The sequence below is a fragment of the Paramisgurnus dabryanus genome, chromosome 19 (assembly GCF_030506205.2).
Source record: "Paramisgurnus dabryanus chromosome 19, PD_genome_1.1, whole genome shotgun sequence".
Lineage (NCBI taxonomy): Eukaryota > Metazoa > Chordata > Actinopteri > Cypriniformes > Cobitidae > Paramisgurnus > Paramisgurnus dabryanus.
Window position 1 is genome coordinate 20127204 of NC_133355.1, and position 6713 is coordinate 20133916.

The 6713-nt window shown below is 33.2% G+C and overlaps 1 long non-coding RNA gene across 2 annotated transcripts; it reads right to left on the minus strand.

Moving 5' to 3' along the window:
• Window positions 1-751: 751 nt before the first annotated feature.
• LOC135772754 (uncharacterized) lies at window positions 752-3522 on the minus strand. Of its 2 annotated transcripts, none has more exons than XR_010543253.2 (5): window positions 2900-3522; window positions 2614-2698; window positions 2132-2212; window positions 1452-1509; window positions 752-1354 (listed from the first exon to the last, which is right to left on the minus strand). It is a non-coding gene; the product is annotated as an uncharacterized lncRNA (long non-coding RNA). The 2 variants fall into 2 exon arrangements; XR_012335490.1 differs by having other exon boundaries at window positions 1937-2212.
• Between the last annotated feature and the right edge of the window lie 3191 nt (window positions 3523-6713).

The following is a 6713-nucleotide window of genomic DNA, read 5'->3' on the forward strand; positions in this document are numbered from 1 at the left end:
GATAGGTAACCTGCTGTTATTTGCCAGATAATGATTGCGGAGGGACTGTAGCCAGTCGTAGTCATTTTGCCGACCTAAACAGGGATGGATAATTATACTACTAGATGTTTATCAAACCGAGTCTGTTTTTTCGTTCTTGCATTCGAGTTACATGTGGAAGAAAGATATCTTTATTTCCCTTTCAAGTACCCCAGGTGAAAAAGAAATATATTTAAATAGTATTTTTTTTGGGACATACTTAATATATTTAAAAGCTACTATACTAAATGCATATTAAATGTATTATATTGAACCCACTTCAAATATATTAAATGCATTTCAATATATATTTAAAGTCAATTTTAATCTATTTGCATTATATTTAATATATTGAAATTGTGTTAAATTGGAACAACTTCAAATATATTTAGTGCAATTTAAGTGTACTTCTTTAAAATTCATTTGAAATGCACTTCTCATACACTTAAAAATACAGTTAGAATACATTTAAAGCTTAATTTAACTGTGCTTTAAGAACACTTTAATAGTACTTCAGCATATTAGAAATATACTAGCATTACATTAATAGAAATGTATTAGCATTATACTACTATTTTATTATAAAGCTGTTTTTAATATTTAAAATGTTATATTAAAATCATTAAATATTAAGACACATACACAGATTTTGAATACAGAACAATTTAATATACTTCATATTGTGTTGTGTACATTACAAAAATACCTAAATTAAATTAATCAAGCACAGAGACATACATAATCTCTTGACCAAAGAGAAACATATAAAACAAATATCAGAGAAATGCAATTACAGAGCTACTTCTATCAAATTGTACAACATTAACATTAAATGTATTAATGAAAAGTACACTATGAATATGCAATCACTAAATATTCATAAGCAATGATTATATAATAATCATAATGTAATTCTCTGCATAAAAAGTTACTGAAAAAAAATGTTTTAAGTGCAATTTAAAGACTGAGTGCACAATGTTTGAAAAACGCTTTGGAAAAGGAAATTGGGCCGACTACCAAAACACACTTGTAGCCAACCAGCAGTAAGGGGTGTGTCTACTAACCGACATCCTTGCCGGGGTTGCGTATGTGTGTGGTGGCTCTATCAAAAGAAGGTCCAGATTCTATTGGGGTAGAGGCATGTTTGTTTAGGTAATTTCAAATGTTAACATTGGCTTTCAAAAATAGTGCACTCCGCCTTTAACCAACTTAAGATAAACCTATAAAAAGCTGAACTAAAACACAAAACAGTTTAGATGTCACATGTTTAAGTGGAGGGTCATTTCTTCTTGCAATTCAGACACCGTAGTAATTGAAGACTGCTTTATCACACGGTCTGTGAAAAGGAAACAGAATATACCAATTAACCAATAATGAATGAATAATTGGCATAGATATGCATGTATGGAAGTTTTGTTAACTTCTCAGTTTACCTTTTAAAGCTTTGACTGTGTCCTCATCAAGTGTGTCAGTTTTATCTGTCAGAGCAGTCTAAAAGTGGGAATGAAGATAGGATTAGAACAGGCTCATGAAATAAAGCAACCTGTGTGTATTACAGGACATGTTTTACATTGATAATTGTGTTTTATTTGAACCTAGATCATTTTCCATTGTTTGTCTATTGTGGTCTTGCAAACTTAAGCTTCACCTCTGTTTAAGGAGATTTAAGGAAATCAGAAATGATGCCAAACAGGGCTCCAGACTGCTATCAAATGGTGGCCACCAAAATTTGAGAGTGTGCCACTGAATTTTACATCCGGTCGCACATGTGCGACCAGCAAATTTGACCTTTATTTTGTGATATGACACTGAATTTGAAAAAGTACATTGTACTTTCTGAATCTATAATTAAAGTATTTATTAGTAATACAGTATAAATTAGTAGACATGTGAATATTTGGTTAGCATGTTGTTTTACCGTGTGTGCCCCTTAATTTTCTGGTTGCGCCCCTAAAATTTTCAGTTGGGGGCCACTGTGCTCCTAGTAAAAAAAGTTAGTCTGGTGCCCTGCCAAATGGTATATGCAAGGATGACTAGGCCAAGTCCCTTACAGCTTTACAATAAAAACAAACGGTTTTTACAAGAATAATTCAAAAGGACAGAAATTAGCCACCTGGAATGGATGTGTTGCAAACGTTTTTCTTCCGAATCACTCCACAATTGTCCCAATTCAAAAATGTCAATAGCAGTTGATCTGAAAAACAACAGGCAGGTAAATGATGATTAATGATTTGTTTTCGTTTTAAGAATTATTTACCCCGAGTACAATATATTTAAGACAATATAATATAATCAAACCCAGCCTAGGCTGTTTTACAATCTCTCATAAAAGTATCCCTTCTTACAATGTCATTTTTGTGTCCATATGTAATTAGAAATACATTTAAAAATAAACAAAAAGACAATAAGGTTGTCAAGATTGAACTGATATAAACATTAGTCATTGAACATTACTGGAGTTATAATAACCATATGGTCATATCATGGTATTTTCAGGTAAGACAGCTCAAACATTCATTTTAAACTAACGTTAGCGTTGCAAGAGAAACATTAGAAAAACTTAAACGTGAAAACAAATAGCAACAACAAACTTACCACCAAGAATAAGTCTTTCTATGCGCTATATCTTCATTTGTTCCTGTCTACTTGGGATCTGGTTGGTCATATTTATGTCGCTGTGCTAAAAAAAACCGAAAGGTTTTAATGATTTCTGAAATGCTTAAGAGAAATGCCTAACTTTAGTCAGAAAATAAACATGTTCAAATTACCACACGTAACACAGACATAACGTTACATAAAGAAGCTGGGTTAAATGTAATTTAATGTTTACTTATTTAATAGTTAACTTAATAAAGAAATGCGAAAATCTGTCATCACTTACCCTCGTGTTGTCTCGTTCATCTCCAAACAAAAAGCGAAATACTTTTTCCCTCGACGTCAGATCCACTAAAACTGCTCATATTTTAAATCGAGTTGTTTTATCTTAGTCCTCTGGTGAAATACGATCGCCGATTAATTAAATAAATACGTTTAATGCAGAGTCGCCATCTAATTTAACAGTTTATACGTTTAACGCAAGCAACCACATGCACCTCGTGAACTGAACTCACTGAACAACTACAGGGGCACGTTCAATCTCACACCGGTGCACAACGTTTTGCTACGGTTTCCGGGTTGAACGACATGTTTCCTTGAAACGATGTGCAACGGAATGCAACAGGTTTTAGAAGCGTTTTCTCTTGTTTGGTGGGTGTGTCAGAAATGTCAGCCCAATCAGCGGCAAGATGTATAAAACCACGCGACAGTAAAGAGACAGCTCTCTCAATGGGTTCAAGTTGGAATGTTGTCTTTCATTCTAGACGGCAAGGTCAGTGACTGTAACATCGAGGGTATTTTACAGTATTAAACACACATTTATAACGATTTCATCAGGCTTCAGAAACATTTAAAAAAGAACACAAAGAATGGCCTCTCAGCTACCGTAGTTGCAACTCTTGCGTCATCACAACAGGGTGTTCAATGCATAACGTTTCTGTTTAATAAACGTTGTGCAACGTTTTGTCGGGGCTGAACGCAGCCCTGCTTTCAAATAGCACCGTGACGTGTTACTATGACAACAACCAATCAGGTTTAGTCACGTGTGTCACGTGTGTTGTTTGAACATAAACACTAGCAAACGTAAGATTTTAAGCAAATCTTTGAAAAAATAGTTTATTATGCAATCGGAATGATATAATGTTGAAATGCTTGAGGAAAGTTCAATGTTAGCTTATTACAATTAATGAATCATGTTTTGAAAAAAATATGTTTTATCCAAATATACTAAAACTTCACTAGAAGTACATTTATGTTAAGCATATTTCTTAAAAATGTAATTATGCATATATTTATTACCAGCATACTTTTAGTACACTTAATATAAATACATTAAAAATATTCTTAAGTTTAGCATATTTCTTAAAAATGTAATAAAGCATATATTTATTACCAATGTACTTCTAGTACACTTAATACAAATACATTAAAAATATTCTTAAGTTTAGCATATTTCTTTAAAATGTAATTAAGTATATATTTATTACCAATGTACTTCTAGTACACTTAATATAAATACATTAAAAATATTCTTAAGTTTAGCATATTTCTTAAAAATGTACTTAAGTATATATTTATTACCAGTGTACTTCTAGTATACTTTTAAAAAATATGTTTAAATGCAATTTAACGTATTTTTAATACACTTCAAATAAGTATGTTGGAAATACAAATGTATTATAAACATACTATTTGTATTTTAAGTATATTTTTAATACATTAAATACTACGTCTTTTTGACCTGGGACACTAAGGTATTTGTTTTAAAAAGTAGCAAATCTAAATCCGTTGCTTTCTTTGTACATTTAAACATTTGCTAATCTGTGTCAACATATACCAGAGAGACCTGATGTAGGCTATTTTTCATTAATATTAATTTTTGAACACGATTTAAATACGATTTAAAAAATGGAAACGTAAATAAATACAGTCTATTGAATATAGCTTGAAACTCATTATCTTCCTTATTTTGAAACTGTTACACTTTGATTGTTTATAAATGTATAAAAGTATTAACATTTATTTTCTTCTGAAACATTGAAATCAAATAAGCCAAATGGACCTCAGAAGTTTTTAACAATTTGAAAAATAACACTTATTGTGAATAATAATATTGTTTCACATGCCTTTTTAAGATTTTTCAATGATGTAGTTTCTAAGAATTCATTCAGATAATAATACTGAATTTAGATATGAAGAGTTCAGATGCAAAACCCTCAAAGTGCATCTGACATGATTTCTTGTAAATGGGCATTTTTTTCTCAGGCTCTTATGCAGGTTCAGTCATTTCACAATGGCAAGGAAAGTGTTAATAGTCAGTAATTGAAATGGCAATTCAGTCATTTCATTGGTAACAAATCTATCTGACTTTCTCTGCAAAAGCCTCTAAGTACACAAAATAATTCCACTTATAAAAAAGTCCCCAGTCACTTTTCACTGTCCTTTCTGAATAAATGTTAAAGGCTAAATTCAATATCCTAATATATTCTGTAAACCTCCTTTAACCGGATACAGTCATTCGTCAAATTCCTTATTTGTCGTTCAAATATTGTTGTGGTGTTTAACGGATTCTGCCAACAAAGCGGTATTTCTAATTGGCCTGAGGCCTCGGTTAAGCAAATTTGAAGCGAATATATTTGATGAATGTATAATATGTGGAGAGAGCATTTGGTTAATATCATCTCATTTTTGTTAGAGGCTTCGTATCTGAGCTTTTCGTATATACAGCATACATGTACAGTCTTGTTCAAAATAATAGCAGTACAATGTGACTAACCAGAATAATCAAGGTTTTTAGTATATTTTTTTATTGCTACGTGGCAAACAAGTTACCAGTAGGTTCAGTAGATTCTCAGAAAACAAATGAGACCCAGCATTCATGATATGCACGCTCTTAAGGCTGTGCAATTGGGCAAGTAGTTGAATTAGTTGAAAGGGGTGTGTTCAAAAAAATAGCAGTGTGGCATTCAATCACTGAGGTCATCAATTTTGTGAAGAAACAGGTGTGAATCAGGTGGCCCCTATTTAAGGATGAAGCCAACACTTGTTGAACATGCATTTGAAAGCTGAGGAAAATGGGTCGTTCAAGACATTGTTCAGAAGAACAGCGTACTTTGATTAAAAAGTTGATTGGAGAGGGGAAAACCTATAAAGAGGTGCAAAAAATGATAGGCTGTTCAGCTAAAAGGATCTCCAATGCCTTAAAATGGAGAGCAAAACCAGAGAGACGTGGAAGAAAACGGAAGACAACCATCAAAATGGATAGAAGAAAAACCAGAATGGCAAAGGCTCAGCCAATGATCACCTCCAGGATGATCAAAGACAGTCTGGAGTTACCTGTAAGTACTGTGACAGTTAGAAGACGTCTGTGTGAAGCTAATCTATTTTCAAGAATCCCCCGCAAAGTCCCTCTGTTAAAAAAAAAGGCATGTGCAGAAGAGGTTACAATTTGCCAAAGAACACATCAACTGGCCTAAAGAGAAATGGAGGAATATTTTGTGGACTGATGAGAGTAAAATGTTTCTTTTTGGGTCCAAGGGCCACAGGCAGTTTGTGAGACGACCCCCAAACTCTGAATTCAAGCCACAGTACACAGTGAAGCATGGAGGTGCAAGCATCATGATATGGGCATGTTTCTCCTACTATGGTGTTGGGCCTATTTATCGCATACCAGGGATCATGGATCAGTTTGCATATGTTAAAATACTTGAAGAGGTCATGTTGCCCTATGCTGAAGAGGACATGCCCTTGAAATAGTTGTTTCAACAAGACAATGACCCAAAACACACTAGTAAACGGGCAAAGTCTTGGTTCCAAACCAACAAAATTAATGTTATGGAGTGGCCAGACCTTAATCCAATTGAGAACTTGTGGGGTGATATCAAAAATGCTGTTTCTGAAGCAAAACCAAGAAATGTGAATGAATTGTGGAATGTTGTTAAAGAATCATGGAGTGGAATAACAGCTGAGAGGTGCCACAAGTTGGTTGACTCCATGCCACACAGATGTCAAGCAGTTTTAAAAAACTGTGGTCATACAACTAAATATTAGTTAAGTGATTCACAGGATTGCTAAATCCCAGAAAAAAAAAATGTTTGTAC